Source organism: Schistocerca gregaria, chromosome 8, assembly GCF_023897955.1.
Source record: "Schistocerca gregaria isolate iqSchGreg1 chromosome 8, iqSchGreg1.2, whole genome shotgun sequence".
NCBI classification, from domain to species: Eukaryota; Metazoa; Arthropoda; class Insecta; order Orthoptera; family Acrididae; genus Schistocerca; species Schistocerca gregaria.
The window spans coordinates 382,115,188-382,133,142 of record NC_064927.1 but is presented as its reverse complement, the minus strand read 5'-3'; the positions used below and the strand labels follow the sequence as shown (position 1 = coordinate 382,133,142).

At 52.8% G+C, this 17,955-nt stretch overlaps 50 non-coding genes across 50 annotated transcripts; 23 read left to right on the top strand and 27 right to left on the bottom strand.

Moving 5' to 3' along the window:
• Positions 1-210: 210 nt before the first annotated feature.
• On the bottom strand, positions 211-282 carry Trnam-cau (transfer RNA methionine (anticodon CAU)). The gene has a single exon. It is a non-coding gene; the product is annotated as a tRNA-Met (tRNA).
• Positions 283-565: 283 nt separating this feature from the next.
• Trnar-acg (transfer RNA arginine (anticodon ACG)) lies at positions 566-638 on the bottom strand. Its single transcript has one exon. It is a non-coding gene; the product is annotated as a tRNA-Arg (tRNA).
• A 442-nt stretch (positions 639-1,080) lies between these two features.
• Trnai-uau (transfer RNA isoleucine (anticodon UAU)) lies at positions 1,081-1,172 on the top strand. The gene is given in 2 exon segments: positions 1,081-1,118; positions 1,137-1,172. It is a non-coding gene; the product is annotated as a tRNA-Ile (tRNA).
• A 111-nt stretch (positions 1,173-1,283) lies between these two features.
• On the top strand, positions 1,284-1,355 carry Trnad-guc (transfer RNA aspartic acid (anticodon GUC)). Its single transcript has one exon. It is a non-coding gene; the product is annotated as a tRNA-Asp (tRNA).
• A 213-nt stretch (positions 1,356-1,568) lies between these two features.
• On the bottom strand, positions 1,569-1,640 carry Trnam-cau (transfer RNA methionine (anticodon CAU)). Its single transcript has one exon. It is a non-coding gene; the product is annotated as a tRNA-Met (tRNA).
• Positions 1,641-1,923: 283 nt separating this feature from the next.
• On the bottom strand, positions 1,924-1,996 carry Trnar-acg (transfer RNA arginine (anticodon ACG)). The gene has a single exon. It is a non-coding gene; the product is annotated as a tRNA-Arg (tRNA).
• Positions 1,997-2,437: 441 nt separating this feature from the next.
• Trnai-uau (transfer RNA isoleucine (anticodon UAU)) lies at positions 2,438-2,529 on the top strand. The gene is given in 2 exon segments: positions 2,438-2,475; positions 2,494-2,529. It is a non-coding gene; the product is annotated as a tRNA-Ile (tRNA).
• Positions 2,530-2,640: 111 nt separating this feature from the next.
• Trnad-guc (transfer RNA aspartic acid (anticodon GUC)) lies at positions 2,641-2,712 on the top strand. The gene has a single exon. It is a non-coding gene; the product is annotated as a tRNA-Asp (tRNA).
• A 213-nt stretch (positions 2,713-2,925) lies between these two features.
• Trnam-cau (transfer RNA methionine (anticodon CAU)) lies at positions 2,926-2,997 on the bottom strand. Its single transcript has one exon. It is a non-coding gene; the product is annotated as a tRNA-Met (tRNA).
• A 283-nt stretch (positions 2,998-3,280) lies between these two features.
• On the bottom strand, positions 3,281-3,353 carry Trnar-acg (transfer RNA arginine (anticodon ACG)). The gene has a single exon. It is a non-coding gene; the product is annotated as a tRNA-Arg (tRNA).
• Positions 3,354-3,795: 442 nt separating this feature from the next.
• On the top strand, positions 3,796-3,887 carry Trnai-uau (transfer RNA isoleucine (anticodon UAU)). Its single transcript is given in 2 exon segments — positions 3,796-3,833; positions 3,852-3,887. It is a non-coding gene; the product is annotated as a tRNA-Ile (tRNA).
• A 111-nt stretch (positions 3,888-3,998) lies between these two features.
• On the top strand, positions 3,999-4,070 carry Trnad-guc (transfer RNA aspartic acid (anticodon GUC)). Its single transcript has one exon. It is a non-coding gene; the product is annotated as a tRNA-Asp (tRNA).
• A 213-nt stretch (positions 4,071-4,283) lies between these two features.
• On the bottom strand, positions 4,284-4,355 carry Trnam-cau (transfer RNA methionine (anticodon CAU)). The gene has a single exon. It is a non-coding gene; the product is annotated as a tRNA-Met (tRNA).
• A 283-nt stretch (positions 4,356-4,638) lies between these two features.
• On the bottom strand, positions 4,639-4,711 carry Trnar-acg (transfer RNA arginine (anticodon ACG)). The gene has a single exon. It is a non-coding gene; the product is annotated as a tRNA-Arg (tRNA).
• A 442-nt stretch (positions 4,712-5,153) lies between these two features.
• Positions 5,154-5,245, top strand: Trnai-uau (transfer RNA isoleucine (anticodon UAU)). The gene is given in 2 exon segments: positions 5,154-5,191; positions 5,210-5,245. It is a non-coding gene; the product is annotated as a tRNA-Ile (tRNA).
• Positions 5,246-5,356: 111 nt separating this feature from the next.
• Positions 5,357-5,428, top strand: Trnad-guc (transfer RNA aspartic acid (anticodon GUC)). The gene has a single exon. It is a non-coding gene; the product is annotated as a tRNA-Asp (tRNA).
• A 213-nt stretch (positions 5,429-5,641) lies between these two features.
• Trnam-cau (transfer RNA methionine (anticodon CAU)) lies at positions 5,642-5,713 on the bottom strand. The gene has a single exon. It is a non-coding gene; the product is annotated as a tRNA-Met (tRNA).
• Positions 5,714-5,996: 283 nt separating this feature from the next.
• Positions 5,997-6,069, bottom strand: Trnar-acg (transfer RNA arginine (anticodon ACG)). Its single transcript has one exon. It is a non-coding gene; the product is annotated as a tRNA-Arg (tRNA).
• A 442-nt stretch (positions 6,070-6,511) lies between these two features.
• Positions 6,512-6,603, top strand: Trnai-uau (transfer RNA isoleucine (anticodon UAU)). Its single transcript is given in 2 exon segments — positions 6,512-6,549; positions 6,568-6,603. It is a non-coding gene; the product is annotated as a tRNA-Ile (tRNA).
• Positions 6,604-6,714: 111 nt separating this feature from the next.
• On the top strand, positions 6,715-6,786 carry Trnad-guc (transfer RNA aspartic acid (anticodon GUC)). The gene has a single exon. It is a non-coding gene; the product is annotated as a tRNA-Asp (tRNA).
• A 213-nt stretch (positions 6,787-6,999) lies between these two features.
• Positions 7,000-7,071, bottom strand: Trnam-cau (transfer RNA methionine (anticodon CAU)). Its single transcript has one exon. It is a non-coding gene; the product is annotated as a tRNA-Met (tRNA).
• A 283-nt stretch (positions 7,072-7,354) lies between these two features.
• Trnar-acg (transfer RNA arginine (anticodon ACG)) lies at positions 7,355-7,427 on the bottom strand. Its single transcript has one exon. It is a non-coding gene; the product is annotated as a tRNA-Arg (tRNA).
• A 645-nt stretch (positions 7,428-8,072) lies between these two features.
• On the top strand, positions 8,073-8,144 carry Trnad-guc (transfer RNA aspartic acid (anticodon GUC)). The gene has a single exon. It is a non-coding gene; the product is annotated as a tRNA-Asp (tRNA).
• Positions 8,145-8,357: 213 nt separating this feature from the next.
• Positions 8,358-8,429, bottom strand: Trnam-cau (transfer RNA methionine (anticodon CAU)). The gene has a single exon. It is a non-coding gene; the product is annotated as a tRNA-Met (tRNA).
• Positions 8,430-8,712: 283 nt separating this feature from the next.
• On the bottom strand, positions 8,713-8,785 carry Trnar-acg (transfer RNA arginine (anticodon ACG)). Its single transcript has one exon. It is a non-coding gene; the product is annotated as a tRNA-Arg (tRNA).
• A 645-nt stretch (positions 8,786-9,430) lies between these two features.
• Trnad-guc (transfer RNA aspartic acid (anticodon GUC)) lies at positions 9,431-9,502 on the top strand. Its single transcript has one exon. It is a non-coding gene; the product is annotated as a tRNA-Asp (tRNA).
• A 213-nt stretch (positions 9,503-9,715) lies between these two features.
• Positions 9,716-9,787, bottom strand: Trnam-cau (transfer RNA methionine (anticodon CAU)). Its single transcript has one exon. It is a non-coding gene; the product is annotated as a tRNA-Met (tRNA).
• Positions 9,788-10,070: 283 nt separating this feature from the next.
• Trnar-acg (transfer RNA arginine (anticodon ACG)) lies at positions 10,071-10,143 on the bottom strand. The gene has a single exon. It is a non-coding gene; the product is annotated as a tRNA-Arg (tRNA).
• Positions 10,144-10,585: 442 nt separating this feature from the next.
• On the top strand, positions 10,586-10,677 carry Trnai-uau (transfer RNA isoleucine (anticodon UAU)). The gene is given in 2 exon segments: positions 10,586-10,623; positions 10,642-10,677. It is a non-coding gene; the product is annotated as a tRNA-Ile (tRNA).
• A 111-nt stretch (positions 10,678-10,788) lies between these two features.
• Trnad-guc (transfer RNA aspartic acid (anticodon GUC)) lies at positions 10,789-10,860 on the top strand. The gene has a single exon. It is a non-coding gene; the product is annotated as a tRNA-Asp (tRNA).
• A 213-nt stretch (positions 10,861-11,073) lies between these two features.
• On the bottom strand, positions 11,074-11,145 carry Trnam-cau (transfer RNA methionine (anticodon CAU)). The gene has a single exon. It is a non-coding gene; the product is annotated as a tRNA-Met (tRNA).
• Positions 11,146-11,428: 283 nt separating this feature from the next.
• Positions 11,429-11,501, bottom strand: Trnar-acg (transfer RNA arginine (anticodon ACG)). The gene has a single exon. It is a non-coding gene; the product is annotated as a tRNA-Arg (tRNA).
• Positions 11,502-11,943: 442 nt separating this feature from the next.
• On the top strand, positions 11,944-12,035 carry Trnai-uau (transfer RNA isoleucine (anticodon UAU)). The gene is given in 2 exon segments: positions 11,944-11,981; positions 12,000-12,035. It is a non-coding gene; the product is annotated as a tRNA-Ile (tRNA).
• Positions 12,036-12,146: 111 nt separating this feature from the next.
• Positions 12,147-12,218, top strand: Trnad-guc (transfer RNA aspartic acid (anticodon GUC)). Its single transcript has one exon. It is a non-coding gene; the product is annotated as a tRNA-Asp (tRNA).
• A 213-nt stretch (positions 12,219-12,431) lies between these two features.
• Positions 12,432-12,503, bottom strand: Trnam-cau (transfer RNA methionine (anticodon CAU)). Its single transcript has one exon. It is a non-coding gene; the product is annotated as a tRNA-Met (tRNA).
• A 283-nt stretch (positions 12,504-12,786) lies between these two features.
• Positions 12,787-12,859, bottom strand: Trnar-acg (transfer RNA arginine (anticodon ACG)). Its single transcript has one exon. It is a non-coding gene; the product is annotated as a tRNA-Arg (tRNA).
• A 444-nt stretch (positions 12,860-13,303) lies between these two features.
• Positions 13,304-13,393, top strand: Trnai-uau (transfer RNA isoleucine (anticodon UAU)). Its single transcript is given in 2 exon segments — positions 13,304-13,339; positions 13,358-13,393. It is a non-coding gene; the product is annotated as a tRNA-Ile (tRNA).
• A 111-nt stretch (positions 13,394-13,504) lies between these two features.
• Positions 13,505-13,576, top strand: Trnad-guc (transfer RNA aspartic acid (anticodon GUC)). Its single transcript has one exon. It is a non-coding gene; the product is annotated as a tRNA-Asp (tRNA).
• A 213-nt stretch (positions 13,577-13,789) lies between these two features.
• Trnam-cau (transfer RNA methionine (anticodon CAU)) lies at positions 13,790-13,861 on the bottom strand. Its single transcript has one exon. It is a non-coding gene; the product is annotated as a tRNA-Met (tRNA).
• Positions 13,862-14,144: 283 nt separating this feature from the next.
• On the bottom strand, positions 14,145-14,217 carry Trnar-acg (transfer RNA arginine (anticodon ACG)). The gene has a single exon. It is a non-coding gene; the product is annotated as a tRNA-Arg (tRNA).
• A 442-nt stretch (positions 14,218-14,659) lies between these two features.
• Trnai-uau (transfer RNA isoleucine (anticodon UAU)) lies at positions 14,660-14,751 on the top strand. Its single transcript is given in 2 exon segments — positions 14,660-14,697; positions 14,716-14,751. It is a non-coding gene; the product is annotated as a tRNA-Ile (tRNA).
• A 111-nt stretch (positions 14,752-14,862) lies between these two features.
• Positions 14,863-14,934, top strand: Trnad-guc (transfer RNA aspartic acid (anticodon GUC)). The gene has a single exon. It is a non-coding gene; the product is annotated as a tRNA-Asp (tRNA).
• Positions 14,935-15,147: 213 nt separating this feature from the next.
• On the bottom strand, positions 15,148-15,219 carry Trnam-cau (transfer RNA methionine (anticodon CAU)). Its single transcript has one exon. It is a non-coding gene; the product is annotated as a tRNA-Met (tRNA).
• Positions 15,220-15,502: 283 nt separating this feature from the next.
• Trnar-acg (transfer RNA arginine (anticodon ACG)) lies at positions 15,503-15,575 on the bottom strand. Its single transcript has one exon. It is a non-coding gene; the product is annotated as a tRNA-Arg (tRNA).
• A 645-nt stretch (positions 15,576-16,220) lies between these two features.
• Trnad-guc (transfer RNA aspartic acid (anticodon GUC)) lies at positions 16,221-16,292 on the top strand. Its single transcript has one exon. It is a non-coding gene; the product is annotated as a tRNA-Asp (tRNA).
• Positions 16,293-16,505: 213 nt separating this feature from the next.
• Positions 16,506-16,577, bottom strand: Trnam-cau (transfer RNA methionine (anticodon CAU)). The gene has a single exon. It is a non-coding gene; the product is annotated as a tRNA-Met (tRNA).
• Positions 16,578-16,860: 283 nt separating this feature from the next.
• Positions 16,861-16,933, bottom strand: Trnar-acg (transfer RNA arginine (anticodon ACG)). Its single transcript has one exon. It is a non-coding gene; the product is annotated as a tRNA-Arg (tRNA).
• Positions 16,934-17,375: 442 nt separating this feature from the next.
• Positions 17,376-17,467, top strand: Trnai-uau (transfer RNA isoleucine (anticodon UAU)). The gene is given in 2 exon segments: positions 17,376-17,413; positions 17,432-17,467. It is a non-coding gene; the product is annotated as a tRNA-Ile (tRNA).
• Positions 17,468-17,578: 111 nt separating this feature from the next.
• Positions 17,579-17,650, top strand: Trnad-guc (transfer RNA aspartic acid (anticodon GUC)). The gene has a single exon. It is a non-coding gene; the product is annotated as a tRNA-Asp (tRNA).
• A 213-nt stretch (positions 17,651-17,863) lies between these two features.
• Positions 17,864-17,935, bottom strand: Trnam-cau (transfer RNA methionine (anticodon CAU)). Its single transcript has one exon. It is a non-coding gene; the product is annotated as a tRNA-Met (tRNA).
• Positions 17,936-17,955: the final 20 nt, after the last annotated feature.

Genomic DNA, 17,955 nt, shown 5'->3' with positions numbered 1-17,955 from the left:
CGATTTTTATATCGCGAGAAAGCATTACCCTTGTGATCAAGGAATGTAATTGCTAAAAAATCGTAAGAAGGTCTGCGTCTTAGGAAGTGTTTCTCGTATTCTTCACACGACGTCATCGTTTCACAACTCACAGGGTTTACTGACGACGCTGAATCAGCGCACCCCAAGCTTAATGATCGAGCTCGAAGCACCAACGAAAAAGAATAATTTTAGCAGAGCGTGGTTTCGATCCACGGACCTCTGGGTTATGGGCCCAGCACGCTTCCACTGCGCCACTCTGCTGCGTGCAGCAGTCCGTCCTTTTCGGTGCGTGGCATTGGACACTTGGAAAGCGTTGTGTGCATCGGTTTCACGCGCCTACCGTTTAATTAACTGCGTATCATCTCTCAGCTTGACTTGTCTCGACTTTGCTCGACTGACGCTACGCTGACGCTTGCACGAAGCGATATTTACCACGATCGTCTCGAGATGCAGCTGCGAGATGCTCAGGATTAACATTGCACTCCACGAAGGTGGAGACATTCGAATGCATTGCCTAGCTACGCCCCCGCAACTAACAAAGTGCCGACCCTGCCAGGACTCGAACCTGGAATCTTCTGATCCGTAGTCAGACGCGTTATCCGTTGCGCCACAGGGCCACTGTTCGCGGTGTAAGCCACGGGGCGGGTGCACATCGCAAAGCAACGTGTTCTCCGTGGCTCGGCAATTGCGTGTCGTCCACTGACAACGGCGGCGCGGCCACTCTGGTCTTCTGCACTCTGCAGGGAGCTGCTAAGGAAGGCATCTCTCCTCCAGCTCCTCGGCCACGGTGCGCCTGCACAGCCTAGAGCTTGCCATACATCTGCCCCCGCTGTTGGACAGGTAGCAGAATGCAAGGCGCCCGTTTTTCTGCATTTTTTCGGTGATGACAAGCGGTTGATATGCCTGTAAGTGTAGCATATGAAACAAGAATCGTATGAAGCATTCGTAGACAGGTGCTGAAGTGGCAGTATGGCCGTAGGTGATGATCGTATGATGGGTCTGTAGCCACAACAGCTTGGCAGCAAAGTGAATACCGCTAACTGAAACCATTCCGCTGTAGCCCCAGTGGCGCAATTGGTTAGCGCACGGTACTTATAAGGCAGTAGCCGTGAGCAATGCCGGGGTTGTGAGTTCGAGCCTCACCTGGGGCATACTTTTATTTCGTAGCAGCTGACTCTGGAAGCATCGGGACGCTAGATTTTAGATGTATCACGTACTTGAGAAGCAGAAATGTGCGTGCATTGTATAGACCGCCTGCGTGTTCCTCGGTAGTATAGTGGTTAGTATCGCCGCCTGTCACGCGGGAGACCGGGGTTCGATTCCCCGCCGGGGAGGTGCGATTTTTATATCGCGAGAAAGCATTACCCTTGTGATCAAGGAATGTAATTGCTAAAAAATCGTAAGAAGGTCTGCGTCTTAGGAAGTGTTTCTCGTATTCTTCACACGACGTCATCGTTTCACAACTCACAGGGTTTACTGACGACGCTGAATCAGCGCACCCCAAGCTTAATGATCGAGCTCGAAGCACCAACGAAAAAGAATAATTTTAGCAGAGCGTGGTTTCGATCCACGGACCTCTGGGTTATGGGCCCAGCACGCTTCCACTGCGCCACTCTGCTGCGTGCAGCAGTCCGTCCTTTTCGGTGCGTGGCATTGGACACTTGGAAAGCGTTGTGTGCATCGGTTTCACGCGCCTACCGTTTAATTAACTGCGTATCATCTCTCAGCTTGACTTGTCTCGACTTTGCTCGACTGACGCTACGCTGACGCTTGCACGAAGCGATATTTACCACGATCGTCTCGAGATGCAGCTGCGAGATGCTCAGGATTAACATTGCACTCCACGAAGGTGGAGACATTCGAATGCATTGCCTAGCTACGCCCCCGCAACTAACAAAATGCCGACCCTGCCAGGATTCGAACCTGGAATCTTCTGATCCGTAGTCAGACGCGTTATCCGTTGCGCCACAGGGCCACTGTTCGCGGTGTAAGCCACGGGGCGGGTGCACATCGCAAAGCAACGTGTTCTCCGTGGCTCGGCAATTGCGTGTCGTCCACTGACAACGGCGGCGCGGCCACTCTGGTCTTCCGCACTCTGCAGGGAGCTGCTAAGGAAGGCATCTCTCCTCCAGCTCCTCGGCCACGGTGCGCCTGCACAGCCTAGAGCTTGCCATACATCTGCCCCCGCTGTTGGACAGGTAGCAGAATGCAAGGCGCCCGTTTTTCTGCATTTTTCGGTGATGACAAGCGGTTGATATGCCTGTAAGTGTAGCATATGAAACAAGAATCGTATGAAGCATTCGTAGACAGCTGCTGAAGTGGCAGTATGGCCGTAGGTGATGATCGTATGATGGGTCTGTAGCCACAACAGCTTGGCAGCAAAGTGAATACCGCTAACTGAAACCATTCCGCTGTAGCCCCAGTGGCGCAATTGGTTAGCGCACGGTACTTATAAGGCAGTAGCCGTGAGCAATGCCGGGGTTGTGAGTTCGAGCCTCACCTGGGGCATACTTTTATTTCGTAGCAGCTGACTCTGGAAGCATCGGGACGCTAGATTTTAGATGTATCACGTACTTGAGAAGCAGAAATGTGCGTATCTGTCTCGCGTGTGTTGCGTGTTCCTCGGTAGTATAGTGGTTAGTATCGCCGCCTGTCACGCGGGAGACCGGGGTTCGATTCCCCGCCGGGGAGGTGCGATTTTTATATCGCGAGAAAGCATTACCCTTGTGATCAAGGAATGTAATTGCTAAAAAATCGTAAGAAGGTCTGCGTCTTAGGAAGTGTTTCTCGTATTCTTCACACGACGTCATCGTTTCACAACTCACAGGGTTTACTGACGACGCTGAATCAGCGCACCCCAAGCTTAATGATCGAGCTCGAAGCACCAACGAAAAAGAATAGTTTTAGCAGAGCGTGGTTTCGATCCACGGACCTCTGGGTTATGGGCCCAGCACGCTTCCACTGCGCCACTCTGCTGCGTGCAGCAGTCCGTCCTTTTCGGTGCGTGGCATTGGACACTTGGAAAGCGTTGTGTGCATCGGTTTCACGCGCCTACCGTTTAATTAACTGCGTATCATCTCTCAGCTTGACTTGTCTCGACTTTGCTCGACTGACGCTACGCTGACGCTTGCACGAAGCGATATTTACCACGATCGTCTCGAGATGCAGCTGCGAGATGCTCAGGATTAACATTGCACTCCACGAAGGTGGAGACATTCGAATGCATTGCCTAGCTACGCCCCCGCAACTAACAAAATGCCGACCCTGCCAGGATTCGAACCTGGAATCTTCTGATCCGTAGTCAGACGCGTTATCCGTTGCGCCACAGGGCCACTGTTCGCGGTGTAAGCCACGGGGCGGGTGCACATCGCAAAGCAACGTGTTCTCCGTGGCTCGGCAATTGCGTGTCGTCCACTGACAACGGCGGCGCGGCCACTCTGGTCTTCCGCACTCTGCAGGGAGCTGCTAAGGAAGGCATCTCTCCTCCAGCTCCTCGGCCACGGTGCGCCTGCACAGCCTAGAGCTTGCCATACATCTGCCCCCGCTGTTGGACAGGTAGCAGAATGCAAGGCGCCCGTTTTTCTGCATTTTTTCGGTGATGACAAGCGGTTGATATGCCTGTAAGTGTAGCATATGAAACAAGAATCGTATGAAGCATTCGTAGACAGGTGCTGAAGTGGCAGTATGGCCGTAGGTGATGATCGTATGATGGGTCTGTAGCCACAACAGCTTGGCAGCAAAGTGAATACCGCTAACTGAAACCATTCCGCTGTAGCCCCAGTGGCGCAATTGGTTAGCGCACGGTACTTATAAGGCAGTAGCCGTGAGCAATGCCGGGGTTGTGAGTTCGAGCCTCACCTGGGGCATACTTTTATTTCGTAGCAGCTGACTCTGGAAGCATCGGGACGCTAGATTTTAGATGTATCACGTACTTGAGAAGCAGAAATGTGCGTGCATTGTATAGACCGCCTGCGTGTTCCTCGGTAGTATAGTGGTTAGTATCCCCGCCTGTCACGCGGGAGACCGGGGTTCGATTCCCCGCCGGGGAGGTGCGATTTTTATATCGCGAGAAAGCATTACCCTTGTGATCAAGGAATGTAATTGCTAAAAAATCGTAAGAAGGTCTGCGTCTTAGGAAGTGTTTCTCGTATTCTTCACACGACGTCATCGTTTCACAACTCACAGGGTTTACTGACGACGCTGAATCAGCGCACCCCAAGCTTAATGATCGAGCTCGAAGCACCAACGAAAAAGAATAATTTTAGCAGAGCGTGGTTTCGATCCACGGACCTCTGGGTTATGGGCCCAGCACGCTTCCACTGCGCCACTCTGCTGCGTGCAGCAGTCCGTCCTTTTCGGTGCGTGGCATTGGACACTTGGAAAGCGTTGTGTGCATCGGTTTCACGCGCCTACCGTTTAATTAACTGCGTATCATCTCTCAGCTTGACTTGTCTCGACTTTGCTCGACTGACGCTACGCTGACGCTTGCACGAAGCGATATTTACCACGATCGTCTCGAGATGCAGCTGCGAGATGCTCAGGATTAACATTGCACTCCACGAAGGTGGAGACATTCGAATGCATTGCCTAGCTACGCCCCCGCAACTAACAAAGTGCCGACCCTGCCAGGATTCGAACGTGGAATCTTCTGATCCGTAGTCAGACGCGTTATCCGTTGCGCCACAGGGCCACTGTTCGTGGTGTAAGCCACGGGGCGGGTGCACATCGCAAAGCAACGTGTTCTCCGTGGCTCGGCAATTGCGTGTCGTCCACTGACAACGGCGGCGCGGCCACTCTGGTCTTCCGCACTCTGCAGGGAGCTGCTAAGGAAGGCATCTCTCCTCCAGCTCCTCGGCCACGGTGCGCCTGCACAGCCTAGAGCTTGCCATACATCTGCCCCCGCTGTTGGACAGGTAGCAGAATGCAAGGCGCCCGTTTTTCTGCATTTTTTCGGTGATGACAAGCGGTTGATATGCCTGTAAGTGTAGCATATGAAACAAGAATCGTATGAAGCATTCGTAGACAGGTGCTGAAGTGGCAGTATGGCCGTAGGTGATGATCGTATGATGGGTCTGTAGCCACAACAGCTTGGCAGCAAAGTGAATACCGCTAACTGAAACCATTCCGCTGTAGCCCCAGTGGCGCAATTGGTTAGCGCACGGTACTTATAAGGCAGTAGCCGTGAGCAATGCCGGGGTTGTGAGTTCGAGCCTCACCTGGGGCATACTTTTATTTCGTAGCAGCTGACTCTGGAAGCATCGGGACGCTAGATTTTAGATGTATCACGTACTTGAGAAGCAGAAATGTGCGTGCATTGTATAGACCGCCTGCGTGTTCCTCGGTAGTATAGTGGTTAGTATCGCCGCCTGTCACGCGGGAGACCGGGGTTCGATTCCCCGCCGGGGAGGTGCGATTTTTATATCGCGAGAAAGCATTACCCTTGTGATCAAGGAATGTAATTGCTAAAAAATCGTAAGAAGGTCTGCGTCTTAGGAAGTGTTTCTCGTATTCTTCACACGACGTCATCGTTTCACAACTCACAGGGTTTACTGACGACGCTGAATCAGCGCACCCCAAGCTTAATGATCGAGCTCGAAGCACCAACGAAAAAGAATAGTTTTAGCAGAGCGTGGTTTCGATCCACGGACCTCTGGGTTATGAGCCCAGCACGCTTCCACTGCGCCACTCTGCTGCGTGCAGCAGTCCGTCCTTTTCGGTGCGTGGCATTGGACACTTGGAAAGCGTTGTGTGCATCGGTTTCACGCGCCTACCGTTTAATTAACTGCGTATCATCTCTCAGCTTGACTTGTCTCGACTTTGCTCGACTGACGCTACGCTGACGCTTGCACGAAGCGATATTTACCACGATCGTCTCGAGATGCAGCTGCGAGATGCTCAGGATTAACATTGCACTCCACGAAGGTGGAGACATTGGAATGCATTGCCTAGCTACGCCCCCGCAACTAACAAAATGCCGACCCTGCCAGGATTCGAACCTGGAATCTTCTGATCCGTAGTCAGACGCGTTATCCGTTGCGCCACAGGGCCACTGTTCGCGGTGTAAGCCACGGGGCGGGTGCACATCGCAAAGCAACGTGTTCTCCGTGGCTCGGCAATTGCGTGTCGTCCACTGACAACGGCGGCGCGGCCACTCTGGTCTTCCGCACTCTGCAGGGAGCTGCTAAGGAAGGCATCTCTCCTCCAGCTCCTCGGCCACGGTGCGCCTGCACAGCCTAGAGCTTGCCATACATCTGCCCCCGCTGTTGGACAGGTAGCAGAATGCAAGGCGCCCGTTTTTCTGCGTTTTTTCGGTGATGACAAGCGGTTGATATGCCTGTAAGTGTAGCATATGAAACAAGAATCGTATGAAGCATTCGTAGACAGGTGCTGAAGTGGCAGTATGGCCGTAGGTGATGATCGTATGATGGGTCTGTAGCCACAACAGCTTGGCAGCAAAGTGAATACCGCTAACTGAAACCATTCCGCTGTAGCCCCAGTGGCGCAATTGGTTAGCGCACGGTACTTATAAGGCAGTAGCCGTGAGCAATGCCGGTGTTGTGAGTTCGAGCCTCACCTGGGGCATACTTTTATTTCGTAGCAGCTGACTCTGGAAGCATCGGGACGCTAGATTTTAGATGTATCACGTACTTGAGAAGCAGAAATGTGCGTGCATTGTATAGACCGCCTGCGTGTTCCTCGGTAGTATAGTGGTTAGTATCCCCGCCTGTCACGCGGGAGACCGGGGTTCGATTCCCCGCCGGGGAGGTGCGATTTTTATATCGCGAGAAAGCATTACCCTTGTGATCAAGGAATGTAATTGCTAAAAAATCGTAAGAAGGTCTGCGTCTTAGGAAGTGTTTCTCGTATTCTTCACACGACGTCATCGTTTCACAACTCACAGGGTTTACTGACGACGCTGAATCAGCGCACCCCAAGCTTAATGATCGAGCTCGAAGCACCAACGAAAAAGAATAATTTTAGCAGAGCGTGGTTTCGATCCACGGACCTCTGGGTTATGGGCCCAGCACGCTTCCACTGCGCCACTCTGCTGCGTGCAGCAGTCCGTCCTTTTCGGTGCGTGGCATTGGACACTTGGAAAGCGTTGTGTGCATCGGTTTCACGCGCCTACCGTTTAATTAACTGCGTATCATCTCTCAGCTTGACTTGTCTCGACTTTGCTCGACTGACGCTACGCTGACGCTTGCACGAAGCGATATTTACCACGATCGTCTCGAGATGCAGCTGCGAGATGCTCAGGATTAACATTGCACTCCACGAAGGTGGAGACATTCGAATGCATTGCCTAGCTACGCCCCCGCAACTAACAAAGTGCCGACCCTGCCAGGATTCGAACGTGGAATCTTCTGATCCGTAGTCAGACGCGTTATCCGTTGCGCCACAGGGCCACTGTTCGCGGTGTAAGCCACGGGGCGGGTGCACATCGCAAAGCAACGTGTTCTCCGTGGCTCGGCAATTGCGTGTCGTCCACTGACAACGGCGGCGCGGCCACTCTGGTCTTCCGCACTCTGCAGGGAGCTGCTAAGGAAGGCATCTCTCCTCCAGCTCCTCGGCCACGGTGCGCCTGCACAGCCTAGAGCTTGCCATACATCTGCCCCCGCTGTTGGACAGGTAGCAGAATGCAAGGCGCCCGTTTTTCTGCATTTTTTCGGTGATGACAAGCGGTTGATATGCCTGTAAGTGTAGCATATGAAACAAGAATCGTATGAAGCATTCGTAGACAGGTGCTGAAGTGGCAGTATGGCCGTAGGTGATGATCGTATGATGGGTCTGTAGCCACAACAGCTTGGCAGCAAAGTGAATACCGCTAACTGAAACCATTCCGCTGTAGAGCCAAGGGCGCAATTGGTTAGCGCACGGTACTTATAAGGCAGTAGCCGTGAGCAATGCCGGGGTTGTGAGTTCGAGCCTCACCTGGGGCATACTTTTATTTCGTAGCAGCTGACTCTGGAAGCATCGGGACGCTAGATTTTAGATGTATCACGTACTTGAGAAGCAGAAATGTGCGTGCATTGTATAGACCGCCTGCGTGTTCCTCGGTAGTATAGTGGTTAGTATCCCCGCCTGTCTCGCGGGAGACCGGGGTTCGATTCCCCGCCGGGGAGGTGCGATTTTTATATCGCGAGAAAGCATTACCCTTGTGATCAAGGAATGTAATTGCTAAAAAATCGTAAGAAGGTCTGCGTCTTAGGAAGTGTTTCTCGTATTCTTCACACGACGTCATCGTTTCACAACTCACAGGGTTTACTGACGACGCTGAATCAGCGCACCCCAAGCTTAATGATCGAGCTCGAAGCACCAACGAAAAAGAATAATTTTAGCACAGCGTGGTTTCGATCCACGGACCTCTGGGTTATGGGCCCAGCACGCTTCCACTGCGCCACTCTGCTGCGTGCAGCAGTCCGTCCTTTTCGGTGCGTGGCATTGGACACTTGGAAAGCGTTGTGTGCATCGGTTTCACGCGCCTACCGTTTAATTAACTGCGTATCATCTCTCAGCTTGACTTGTCTCGACTTTGCTCGACTGACGCTACGCTGACGCTTGCACGAAGCGATATTTACCACGATCGTCTCGAGATGCAGCTGCGAGATGCTCAGGATTAACATTGCACTCCACGAAGGTGGAGACATTCGAATGCATTGCCTAGCTACGCCCCCGCAACTAACAAAGTGCCGACCCTGCCAGGATTCGAACGTGGAATCTTCTGATCCGTAGTCAGACGCGTTATCCGTTGCGCCACAGGGCCACTGTTCGCGGTGTAAGCCACGGGGCGGGTGCACATCGCAAAGCAACGTGTTCTCCGTGGCTCGGCAATTGCGTGTCGTCCACTGACAACGGCGGCGCGGCCACTCTGGTCTTCCGCACTCTGCAGGGAGCTGCTAAGGAAGGCATCTCTCCTCCAGCTCCTCGGCCACGGTGCGCCTGCACAGCCTAGAGCTTGCCATACATCTGCCCCCGCTGTTGGACAGGTAGCAGAATGCAAGGCGCCCGTTTTTCTGCATTTTTTCGGTGATGACAAGCGGTTGATATGCCTGTAAGTGTAGCATATGAAACAAGAATCGTATGAAGCATTCGTAGACAGGTGCTGAAGTGGCAGTATGGCCGTAGGTGATGATCGTATGATGGGTCTGTAGCCACAACAGCTTGGCAGCAAAGTGAATACCGCTAACTGAAACCATTCCGCTGTAGAGCCAAGGGCGCAATTGGTTAGCGCACGGTACTTATAAGGCAGTAGCCGTGAGCAATGCCGGGGTTGTGAGTTCGAGCCTCACCTGGGGCATACTTTTATTTCGTAGCAGCTGACTCTGGAAGCATCGGGACGCTAGATTTTAGATGTATCACGTACTTGAGAAGCAGAAATGTGCGTGCATTGTATAGACCGCCTGCGTGTTCCTCGGTAGTATAGTGGTTAGTATCCCCGCCTGTCTCGCGGGAGACCGGGGTTCGATTCCCCGCCGGGGAGGTGCGATTTTTATATCGCGAGAAAGCATTACCCTTGTGATCAAGGAATGTAATTGCTAAAAAATCGTAAGAAGGTCTGCGTCTTAGGAAGTGTTTCTCGTATTCTTCACACGACGTCATCGTTTCACAACTCACAGGGTTTACTGACGACGCTGAATCAGCGCACCCCAAGCTTAATGATCGAGCTCGAAGCACCAACGAAAAAGAATAATTTTAGCACAGCGTGGTTTCGATCCACGGACCTCTGGGTTATGGGCCCAGCACGCTTCCACTGCGCCACTCTGCTGCGTGCAGCAGTCCGTCCTTTTCGGTGCGTGGCATTGGACACTTGGAAAGCGTTGTGTGCATCGGTTTCACGCGCCTACCGTTTAATTAACTGCGTATCATCTCTCAGCTTGACTTGTCTCGACTTTGCTCGACTGACGCTACGCTGACGCTTGCACGAAGCGATATTTACCACGATCGTCTCGAGATGCAGCTGCGAGATGCTCAGGATTAACATTGCACTCCACGAAGGTGGAGACATTCGAATGCATTGCCTAGCTACGCCCCCGCAACTAACAAAGTGCCGACCCTGCCAGGATTCGAACGTGGAATCTTCTGATCCGTAGTCAGACGCGTTATCCGTTGCGCCACAGGGCCACTGTTCGTGGTGTAAGCCACGGGGCGGGTGCACATCGCAAAGCAACGTGTTCTCCGTGGCTCGGCAATTGCGTGTCGTCCACTGACAACGGCGGCGCGGCCACTCTGGTCTTCCGCACTCTGCAGGGAGCTGCTAAGGAAGGCATCTCTCCTCCAGCTCCTCGGCCACGGTGCGCCTGCACAGCCTAGAGCTTACCATACATCTGCCCCCGCTGTTGGACAGGTAGCAGAATGCAAGGCGCCCGTTTTTCTGCATTTTTTCGGTGATGACAAGCGGTTGATATGCCTGTAAGTGTAGCATATGAAACAAGAATCGTATGAAGCATTCGTAGACAGGTGCTGAAGTGGCAGTATGGCCGTAGGTGATGATCGTATGATGGGTCTGTAGCCACAACAGCTTGGCAGCAAAGTGAATACCGCTAACTGAAACCATTCCGCTGTAGCCCCAGTGGCGCAATTGGTTAGCGCACGGTACTTATAAGGCAGTAGCCGTGAGCAATGCCGGGGTTGTGAGTTCGAGCCTCACCTGGGGCATACTTTTATTTCGTAGCAGCTGACTCTGGAAGCATCGGGACGCTAGATTTTAGATGTATCACGTACTTGAGAAGCAGAAATGTGCGTGCATTGTATAGACCGCCTGCGTGTTCCTCGGTAGTATAGTGGTTAGTATCGCCGCCTGTCACGCGGGAGACCGGGGTTCGATTCCCCGCCGGGGAGGTGCGATTTTTATATCGCGAGAAAGCATTACCCTTGTGATCAAGGAATGTAATTGCTAAAAAATCGTAAGAAGGTCTGCGTCTTAGGAAGTGTTTCTCGTATTCTTCACACGACGTCATCGTTTCACAACTCACAGGGTTTACTGACGACGCTGAATCAGCGCACCCCAAGCTTAATGATCGAGCTCGAAGCACCAACGAAAAAGAATAGTTTTAGCAGAGCGTGGTTTCGATCCACGGACCTCTGGGTTATGGGCCCAGCACGCTTCCACTGCGCCACTCTGCTGCGTGCAGCAGTCCGTCCTTTTCGGTGCGTGGCATTGGACACTTGGAAAGCGTTGTGTGCATCGGTTTCACGCGCCTACCGTTTAATTAACTGCGTATCATCTCTCAGCTTGACTTGTCTCGACTTTGCTCGACTGACGCTACGCTGACGCTTGCACGAAGCGATATTTACCACGATCGTCTCGAGATGCAGCTGCGAGATGCTCAGGATTAACATTGCACTCCACGAAGGTGGAGACATTGGAATGCATTGCCTAGCTACGCCCCCGCAACTAACAAAATGCCGACCCTGCCAGGATTCGAACCTGGAATCTTCTGATCCGTAGTCAGACGCGTTATCCGTTGCGCCACAGGGCCACTGTTCGCGGTGTAAGCCACGGGGCGGGTGCACATCGCAAAGCAACGTGTTCTCCGTGGCTCGGCAATTGCGTGTCGTCCACTGACAACGGCGGCGCGGCCACTCTGGTCTTCCGCACTCTGCAGGGAGCTGCTAAGGAAGGCATCTCTCCTCCAGCTCCTCGGCCACGGTGCGCCTGCACAGCCTAGAGCTTGCCATACATCTGCCCCCGCTGTTGGACAGGTAGCAGAATGCAAGGCGCCCGTTTTTCTGCATTTTTTCGGTGATGACAAGCGGTTGATATGCCTGTAAGTGTAGCATATGAAACAAGAATCGTATGAAGCATTCGTAGACAGGTGCTGAAGTGGCAGTATGGCCGTAGGTGATGATCGTATGATGGGTCTGTAGCCACAACAGCTTGGCAGCAAAGTGAATACCGCTAACTGAAACCATTCCGCTGTAGCCCCAGTGGCGCAATTGGTTAGCGCACGGTACTTATAAGGCAGTAGCCGTGAGCAATGCCGGTGTTGTGAGTTCGAGCCTCACCTGGGGCATACTTTTATTTCGTAGCAGCTGACTCTGGAAGCATCGGGACGCTAGATTTTAGATGTATCACGTACTTGAGAAGCAGAAATGTGCGTGCATTGTATAGACCGCCTGCGTGTTCCTCGGTAGTATAGTGGTTAGTATCCCCGCCTGTCACGCGGGAGACCGGGGTTCGATTCCCCGCCGGGGAGGTGCGATTTTTATATCGCGAGAAAGCATTACCCTTGTGATCAAGGAATGTAATTGCTAAAAAATCGTAAGAAGGTCTGCGTCTTAGGAAGTGTTTCTCGTATTCTTCACACGACGTCATCGTTTCACAACTCACAGGGTTTACTGACGACGCTGAATCAGCGCACCCCAAGCTTAATGATCGAGCTCGAAGCACCAACGAAAAAGAATAATTTTAGCAGAGCGTGGTTTCGATCCACGGACCTCTGGGTTATGGGCCCAGCACGCTTCCACTGCGCCACTCTGCTGCGTGCAGCAGTCCGTCCTTTTCGGTGCGTGGCATTGGACACTTGGAAAGCGTTGTGTGCATCGGTTTCACGCGCCTACCGTTTAATTAACTGCGTATCATCTCTCAGCTTGACTTGTCTCGACTTTGCTCGACTGACGCTACGCTGACGCTTGCACGAAGCGATATTTACCACGATCGTCTCGAGATGCAGCTGCGAGATGCTCAGGATTAACATTGCACTCCACGAAGGTGGAGACATTCGAATGCATTGCCTAGCTACGCCCCCGCAACTAACAAAGTGCCGACCCTGCCAGGATTCGAACGTGGAATCTTCTGATCCGTAGTCAGACGCGTTATCCGTTGCGCCACAGGGCCACTGTTCGCGGTGTAAGCCACGGGGCGGGTGCACATCGCAAAGCAACGTGTTCTCCGTGGCTCGGCAATTGCGTGTCGTCCACTGACAACGGCGGCGCGGCCACTCTGGTCTTCCGCACTCTGCAGGGAGCTGCTAAGGAAGGCATCTCTCCTCCAGCTCCTCGGCCACGGTGCGCCTGCACAGCCTAGAGCTTGCCATACATCTGCCCCCGCTGTTGGACAGGTAGCAGAATGCAAGGCGCCCGTTTTTCTGCATTTTTTCGGTGATGACAAGCGGTTGATATGCCTGTAAGTGTAGCATATGAAACAAGAATCGTATGAAGCATTCGTAGACAGGTGCTGAAGTGGCAGTATGGCCGTAGGTGATGATCGTATGATGGGTCTGTAGCCACAACAGCTTGGCAGCAAAGTGAATACCGCTAACTGAAACCATTCCGCTGTAGAGCCAGTGGCGCAATTGGTTAGCGCACGGTACTTATAAGGCAGTAGCCGTGAGCAATGCCGGGGTTGTGAGTTCGAGCCTCACCTGGGGCATACTTTTATTTCGTAGCAGCTGACTCTGGAAGCATCGGGACGCTAGATTTTAGATGTATCACGTACTTGAGAAGCAGAAATGTGCGTGCATTGTATAGACCGCCTGCGTGTTCCTCGGTAGTATAGTGGTTAGTATCCCCGCCTGTCACGCGGGAGACCGGGGTTCGATTCCCCGCCGGGGAAGTGCGATTTTTATATCGCGAGAAAGCATTACCCTTGTGATCAAGGAATGTAATTGCTAAAAAATCGTAAGAAGGTCTGCGTCTTAGGAAGTGTTTCTCGTATTCTTCACACGACGTCATCGTTTCACAACTCACAGGGTTTACTGACGACGCTGAATCAGCGCACCCCAAGCTTAATGATCGAGCTCGAAGCACCAACGAAAAAGAATAATTTTAGCAGAGCGTGGTTTCGATCCACGGACCTCTGGGTTATGGGCCCAGCACGCTTCCACTGCGCCACTCTGCTGCGTGCAGCAGTCCGTCCTTTTCGGTGCGTGGCATTGGACACTTGGAAAGCGTTGTGTGCATCGGTTTCACGCGCCTACCGTTTAATTAACTGCGTATCATCTCTCAGCTTGACTTGTCTCGACTTTGCTCGACTGACGCTACGCTGACGCTTGCACGAAGCGATATTTACCACGATCGTCTCGAGATGCAGCTGCGAGATGCTCAGGATTAACATTGCACTCCACGAAGGTGGAGACATTGGAATGCATTGCCTAGCTACGCCCCCGCAACTAACAAAATGCCGACCCTGCCAGGATTCGAACCTGGAATCTTCTGATCCGTAGTCAGACGCGTTATCCGTTGCGCCACAGGGCCACTGTTCGCGGTGTAAGCCACGGGGCGGGTGCACATCGCAAAGCAACGTGTTCTCCGTGGCTCGGCAATTGCGTGTCGTCCACTGACAACGACGGCGCGGCCACTCTGGTCTTCCGCACTCTGCAGGGAGCTGCTAAGGAAGGCATCTCTCCTCCAGCTCCTCGGCCACGGTGCGCCTGCACAGCCTAGAGCTTGCCATACATCTGCCCCCGCTGTTGGACAGGTAGCAGAATGCAAGGCGCCCGTTTTTCTGCATTTTTTCGGTGATGACAAGCGGTTGATATGCCTGTAAGTGTAGCATATGAAACAAGAATCGTATGAAGCATTCGTAGACAGGTGCTGAAGTGGCAGTATGGCCGTAGGTGATGATCGTATGATGGGTCTGTAGCCACAACAGCTTGGCAGCAAAGTGAATACCGCTAACTGTAACCATTCCGCTGTAGCCCCAGTGGCGCAATTGGTTAGCGCACGGTACTTATAAGGCAGTAGCCGTGAGCAATGCCGGGGTTGTGAGTTCGAGCCTCACCTGGGGCATACTTTTATTTCGTAGCAGCTGACTCTGGAAGCATCGGGACGCTAGATTTTAGATGTATCACGTACTTGAGAAGCAGAAATGTGCGTGCATTGTATAGACCGCCTGTGTGTTCCTCGGTAGTGTAGTGGTTAGTATCCCCGCCTGTCACGCGGGAGACCGGGGTTCGATTCCCCGCCGGGGAGGTGCGATTTTTATATCGCGAGAAAGCATTACCCTTGTGATCAAGGAATGTAATTGCTAAAAAATCGTAAGAAGGTCTGCGTCTTAGGAAGTGTTTCTCGTATTCTTCACACGACGTCATCGTTTCACAACTCACAGGGTTTACTGACGACGCTGAATCAGCGCACCCCAAGCTTAATGATCGAGCTCGAAGCACCAACGAAAAAGAATAATTTTAGCAGAGCGTGGTTTCGATCCACGGACCTCTGGGTTATGGGCCCAGCACGCTTCCACTGCGCCACTCTGCTGCGTGCAGCAGTCCGTCCTTTTCGGTGCGTGGCATTGGACACTTGGAAAGCGTTGTGTGCATCGGTTTCACGCGCCTACCGTTTAATTAACTGCGTATCATCTCTCAGCTTGACTTGTCTCGACTTTGCTCGACTGACGCTACGCTGACGCTTGCACGAAGCGATATTTACCACGATCGTCTCGAGATGCAGCTGCGAGATGCTCAGGATTAACATTGCACTCCACGAAGGTGGAGACATTCGAATGCATTGCCTAGCTACGCCCCCGCAACTAACAAAGTGCCGACCCTGCCAGGATTCGAACGTGGAATCTTCTGATCCGTAGTCAGACGCGTTATCCGTTGCGCCACAGGGCCACTGTTCGCGGTGTAAGCCACGGGGCGGGTGCACATCGCAAAGCAACGTGTTCTCCGTGGCTCGGCAATTGCGTGTCGTCCACTGACAACGGCGGCGCGGCCACTCTGGTCTTCCGCACTCTGCAGGGAGCTGCTAAGGAAGGCATCTCTCCTCCAGCTCCTCGGCCACGGTGCGCCTGCACAGCCTAGAGCTTGCCATACATCTGCCCCCGCTGTTGGACAGGTAGCAGAATGCAAGGCGCCCGTTTTTCTGCATTTTTTCGGTGATGACAAGCGGTTGATATGCCTGTAAGTGTAGCATATGAAACAAGAATCGTATGAAGCATTCGTAGACAGGTGCTGAAGTGGCAGTATGGCCGTAGGTGATGATCGTATGATGGGTCTGTAGCCACAACAGCTTGGCAGCAAAGTGAATACCGCTAACTGAAACCATTCCGCTGTAGAGCCAAGGGCGCAATTGGTTAGCGCACGGTACTTATAAGGCAGTAGCCGTGAGCAATGCCGGGGTTGTGAGTTCGAGCCTCACCTGGGGCATACTTTTATTTCGTAGCAGCTGACTCTGGAAGCATCGGGACGCTAGATTTTAGATGTATCACGTACTTGAGAAGCAGAAATGTGCGTGCATTGTATAGACCGCCTGCGTGTTCCTCGGTAGTATAGTGGTTAGTATCCCCGCCTGTCTCGCGGGAGACCGGGGTTCGATTCCCCGCCGGGGAGGTGCGATTTTTATATCGCGAGAAAGCATTACCCTTGTGATCAAGGAATGTAATTGCTAAAAAATCGTAAGAAGGTCTGCGTCTTAGGAAGTGTTTCTCGTATTCTTCACACGACGTCATCGTTTCACAACTCACAGGGTTTACTGACGACGCTGAATCAGCGCACCCCAAGCTTAATGATCGAGCTCGAAGCACCAACGAAAAAGAATAATTTTAGCACAGCGTGGTTTCGATCCACGGACCTCTGGGTTATGGGCCCAGCACGCTTCCACTGCGCCACTCTGCTGCGTGCAGCAGTCCGTCCTTTTCGGTGCGTGGCATTGGACACTTGGAAAGCGTTGTGTGCATCGGTTTCACGCGCCTACCGTTTAATTAACTGCGTATCATCTCTCAGCTTGACTTGTCTCGACTTTGCTCGACTGACGCTACGCTGACGCTTGCACGAAGCGATATTTACCACGATCGTCTCGAGATGCAGCTGCGAGATGCTCAGGATTAACATTGCACTCCACGAAGGTGGAGACATTCGAATGCATTGCCTAGCTACGCCCCCGCAACTAACAAAGTGCCGACCCTGCCAGGATTCGAACGTGGAATCTTCTGATCCGTAGTCAGACGCGTTATCCGTTGCGCCACAGGGCCACTGTTCGTGGTGTAAGCCACGGGGCGGGTGCACATCGCAAAGCAACGTGTTCTCCGTGGCTCGGCAATTGCGTGTCGTCCACTGACAACGGCGGCGCGGCCACTCTGGTCTTCCGCACTCTGCAGGGAGCTGCTAAGGAAGGCATCTCTCCTCCAGCTCCTCGGCCACGGTGCGCCTGCACAGCCTAGAGCTTACCATACATCTGCCCCCGCTGTTGGACAGGTAGCAGAATGCAAGGCGCCCGTTTTTCTGCATTTTTTCGGTGATGACAAGCGGTTGATATGCCTGTAAGTGTAGCATATGAAACAAGAATCGTATGAAGCATTCGTAGACAGGTGCTGAAGTGGCAGTATGGCCGTAGGTGATGATCGTATGATGGGTCTGTAGCCACAACAGCTTGGCAGCAAAGTGAATACCGCTAACTGAAACCATTCCGCTGTAGCCCCAGTGGCGCAATTGGTTAGCGCACGGTACTTATAAGGCAGTAGCCGTGAGCAATGCCGGGGTTGTGAGTTCGAGCCTCACCTGGGGCATACTTTTATTTCGTAGCAGCTGACTCTGGAAGCATCGGGACGCTAGATTTTAGATGTATCACGTACTTGAGAAGCAGAAATGTGCGTGCATTGTATAGACCGCCTGCGTGTTCCTCGGTAGTATAGTGGTTAGTATCGCCGCCTGTCACGCGGGAGACCGGGGTTCGATTCCCCGCCGGGGAGGTGCGATTTTTATATCGCGAGAAAGCATTACCCTTGTGATCAAGGAATGTAATTGCTAAAAAATCGTAAGAAGGTCTGCGTCTTAGGAAGTGTTTCTCGTATTCTTCACACGACGTCATCGTTTCACAACTCACAGGGTTTACTGACGACGCTGAATCAGCGCACCCCAAGCTTAATGATCGAGCTCGAAGCACCAACGAAAAAGAATAGTTTTAGCAGAGCGTGGTTTCGATCCACGGACCTCTGGGTTATGGGCCCAGCACGCTTCCACTGCGCCACTCTGCTGCGTGCAGCAGTCCGTCCTT